Raw genomic sequence first — 4,013 nt, 5'->3', positions numbered from 1 at the left:
TCCCTGTCTAGTCATCCTGGGGCCTGCCCAGGGCAACAAGGCAACCCCACTGGGGCACAGGCCCTGCCTTCCCAGCCCAGCTGAGGGACACACAAGTTTGAAAACAAGACTGATGTGGGTGCCAGTCCCAAAGGCGCCTCTCAACTGCTGTGTGGCCTTGAACAAGTCACTCAACCTCTCTGAGTGCCCATTTTCTCAGCTCCACAATGGGAATGATGTTGCTTTCATAACCGGAAGATGGTGTTGCTGCGAAGACTTACTTAGCAGGCCAGAAAGAGGTGGTTGGGAGGAGGAGGAGACAAGTCACCCCTCAGTACCATCTCTCCGGCACCAGCAGGCCAGAGGCTCGTGTTCAGTAGTGGCAAGCAGTGCTGGGCAAGTCTTTCACTGTGTCCATTTTTCAGAAAAGAAAACTGAGGCTCAGTGAGGGAAGGAGCCTCGCCCACATTCCACGGCAGAGTCTGGACTCTGAACTCACATCTTTTGGTGCCTCCACCTTGGCCTGGTGACCCTGCGGCCAGGAGAAAGGGCTGACTCCACACACCCTGGCGGCGCCAGGTTCACAGGAAGGGAATGAGGGATGCAATGGCGAAGGGAAGCGCAGAAGGGCAGGAGGAGAGATGGGCGGTGAGTGTGGAAGCCGGAGGCACGGCAGCGAGAGCAAGGAGGGTTCCTGGTCCCCGGCCACCAGGACGCACGCCCCTTCACCTTCTGCCTCACATCCATACAGGACCCTATATGCTCTGCTGCCATGTGAGCTCGGGCCAACCATTTAACCTCTCTGGCCCTGCTGTCTTCCAGGAAGGCTCAGAACACTCAGCCGGGGAAGCATCAGGAAAAGAGGGGAGGCTGGAGAGCCAGCCCCTGGGCTCTGGCACGCAGCCACTCAGGGGCGTCATTAGCATCACAGCTTACAGCAGAGCCTGGTCAGGAAGCAATTAGAGCTGCAAGAATTAGATCAAAGAAGCTGAAAGCAGGATCCCAGAAATCAGCTCTAGCAATTCCAAGTTCAGAGCCCAGAGGGGCCGAGGAGGGGGAGCAAGCTGGCTGAGGCAGCGTGGCCAGGTCAGCGGAGGATGAGGGTGCTGGTGGCCCTCCAGGCCACACAGTGGTCATCGCTCCCAGGAGGCTCTGCTCCCAGGGAGGGCAGAAAGAGGAAAGCCTGGCTGGGCCCAGGCCAGGAGGATGGGGCCAGGCCTGGCCGAAGGTCTGCCCGGGCTCATCTCTTCAGCCTCACCCCTGCCAGCAAGGCTGCCCGGCCTACTTAAGCCAGCCAGGCTCTTCAGCCCCAGCCTTTCTTTGCACAGGTTGAACCTCATGGTGACTGTCCTCCCACACCTTCCTCGTGCCCCAAGGTCACCTCCCACTCCACCCGTTGGGTCAATACCCCCATGGGGTCACGGAGTCAAGAGCCTCAGAGATCTGCCCCTCTCCCTGTAGCTGCAGATACCACTGTTGAAGGCCACGGATCAGCCAAGTCAGGAAATCCGGCTTCCGGCTCTGGGGGCTCTATCTCTGGGCCTGAGTTTGGAGCCCAGCACATCCTGCTTCTGCACGTCTTTACACTGGGCGTGAACCGGCACTGACAGGGGAGTCCGAGCTTCCCAGCTGCCTTCAGCAGCCCTCTTCCCTCTGCCCCTGCCAAGCTCACCCCACCCCTACCATTCTCCGTGCCAAGTTCAGTGCTGTGAGCCCCCCTGCAGTTACTCCGAGCCTGCACACACGCTGTTCCTCCCACATGTGCATACCTGGAGAACTGGTCANAGCACCCATTACATCATACTCCGTGTGCATAGGACCCATCCATCTCCGCAGCGCAGCCTACACCCCTGCAGGGCAGGGCCCATGTCCGGCTCCTCTCTGTAACCCCAGGGTCCAGCACTGGGAGGGGGACTCAGTACATCTGTACTGAACACCAACCCGGGGGATGTAGGAATCCCTTCACGGATGGGAAAACCAGGCTCAAGAGGGGAAGGGACTATCAGAGAAGGTCAGCTTTCGGTGTTGGAGCCGCACTGGCTCTCAGGTCCTGAAGGCAGGGGCCTGCCCTTCCCACTGGACCAGGCCTCTCCCTCTCGTCCCCTCTGACTCCCGCTGCAGCGCCCACACCCCTGCCGTCCCAGGCACGTCACAGCCGCACCCCACCCAGGCACTCCCTTCTCCACAGCCCGTCTCCAGTCTCCAGCTCTCGGCGGAGAGCTGGCTCTAGTTCCCCAATGTCCTATGCTATGCGACTCTGAAGGGGCCGCATCACTTCTCTGGTCTGCGTGGTCCTTATCTGGAAGGAAGCATTAAGGTGCCAGGGTCTCTGCGAGGATCAAAGGAGACACCACCGCACGGGGCCGCACATGCTCCTGAGGGATGTCAAGTCTCAGTGGCAGGCAGTGCAGGGTGATTCACGCCCAGACTCGCACAGTGGGGGGCTCTGCCGCCTGAGGACAGGGTGCTGACCTGGTCCAGAGGAGGGCCTGAGTGCACACCAGGGAGCCCAGAGGAACCACGTTTCTGGCAGGTTGGTCGGACTTGAGCTCGAGTCCTGACTGCACCACTTACACTCTGGATCCTTGGACAAGATGTTAACCTCTCTAAGCTGCTATCAGCCCTACTTGGTTCCAGCTTCTCAGGTGACAGGGAAAGAAAGGGTCATGTCCCCTGGGCCTGCCCTGCAAGGCTCTCTGTCCTCACCCTGGAAATGGGGCGTAGCCACTTCCAGGCAGCTGTGGCCCAGCCTGCTGTTGTTTCCTGGGCCTCCATGGGGGCGCGCATGGGCCCGCTGTGCACAGGGCGGAGTAAGTAAGGGCTCATCTGAGGTCACACTGAGCCAGCTGCGGGAGGAAGCTGACACCAGTGAGCCTTCCCTGGATGCTGCGGCCGCCACCTCCAGGGAGGAACCAGAGAGAGAGTTGTGGTCCCATTTTATAGATGAGAACATCGAGGAACGTGTCTAAAATCTGCGGCCCATTAGCTGGATTCCAAGCTTCTAGATCCTTATCACACCAGGGCTTCCCAAAGGGTCCCGATTAACACTGTGATCACTTTAGGGGGTAACTCTGATGTGGCAGGAAAGACATCAGCAAGAAAGCTGTTACTCATCCTGTTCTCTTCAAGGACTCTCTCTGAAGGAGAACCTGATTTAGTCTAGTGTGTCTTTCATCCCTCGTGGCCCCTGCACATCTATACTTGACGAAGGAGGATCAGGCCTCAGGCTCCGAGCACCAGCATCTGGCCTAAAGTGAATGGATTTTTCTGTTGTCCGTACTTTATTTTTAAGTACCAGTTACCTTGCACATGTGGAGAGTAATACTGACTTCCTTTTTTTTTCTTTTAAGTTCATTGATTTTGAGAAAGAAAGTGAGAGAGTGCACGTGCACACACACGAGCAGGGAAGGGGCAGAGAGAGAAAGAATGCAAGCAGGCTCTGCACCCAGCAAAGAGCCTGACGTAGGGTTCAATCTCACGATCCTGAGATCATGACCTAGGGCGAAACCCAGTCAGATGCTTAACTGACTGGGCCACCCAGGCGCCCCATTACTGACTTTCCATTTACAGCAGACACAGTTTCCTTTAAGAAATATTAAGGGAAAAGGAAGTTGACTTAAAGAAAACCATGAAGCTCACGGGGGAAGCCTCAGCAGTACACGGAGCCCTGGAGGGCAGAGTACAGCTGAGAAAGGAACAGGACAGTGTTCCAGAGCCCTGCGGCAGGGGTCAAGTCACCTGACCTCTCTGGGCCCTGGGCTTCTCTTCTAAGAGGTGAGATAAAGAAACCAGCACATAGATGGCCATGAACAGCCACGGCCATTTGAAGAAGAGCATGCTGGAGGATTCACATTAGCAGTTAGTAAGTCCTACCACAGGGGCGCCTGGGTGGCTCAGTCAGTTAAGCTTCCAGCTCTTGGTTTTGGCTCAGGTCATGATCTCATGGTTTGTGGGATCGAGTCCCACAATGGGCTCCACGTTCAGTGTGGAGCCTGCTTCGGATTCTCTCTCTCCCTCTCTCTCTGCCCCTTCCC

This window comes from Crocuta crocuta, unplaced genomic scaffold (genome assembly GCF_008692635.1).
Source record: "Crocuta crocuta isolate KB4526 unplaced genomic scaffold, BGI_CrCroc_1.0 scaffold561, whole genome shotgun sequence".
NCBI classification, from domain to species: domain Eukaryota; kingdom Metazoa; phylum Chordata; class Mammalia; order Carnivora; family Hyaenidae; genus Crocuta; species Crocuta crocuta.
Note: the sequence above shows the minus strand (reverse complement) of the source record.